The sequence below is a fragment of the Schistosoma haematobium genome, chromosome 2 (assembly GCF_000699445.3).
Source record: "Schistosoma haematobium chromosome 2, whole genome shotgun sequence".
NCBI classification, from domain to species: domain Eukaryota; kingdom Metazoa; phylum Platyhelminthes; class Trematoda; order Strigeidida; family Schistosomatidae; genus Schistosoma; species Schistosoma haematobium.
In genome coordinates, this window is record NC_067197.1 from 5,673,150 (window position 1) to 5,673,386 (window position 237).

Here is a 237-nt window from a genome sequence, read left to right on the forward strand (position 1 = left end):
GAATTTCGAAGAACTATGGCAATGTGACTGAGCTAGTAATAATCACTTGTCGATTGAAATTCCTATAACGTTTACATAAACAGTACATCCTGTCATTTTGAAGAACGTAAGATGAATGTTGTGAAGCGAAATGAATTCGATAACACATTTAAAGGCGAATTTATACTAACGGTAAAAACCCTAAAAGTAATTTTTTGTTGAGTTAACGTTTGTTTTAATGTACCATTTGGCTGTTTT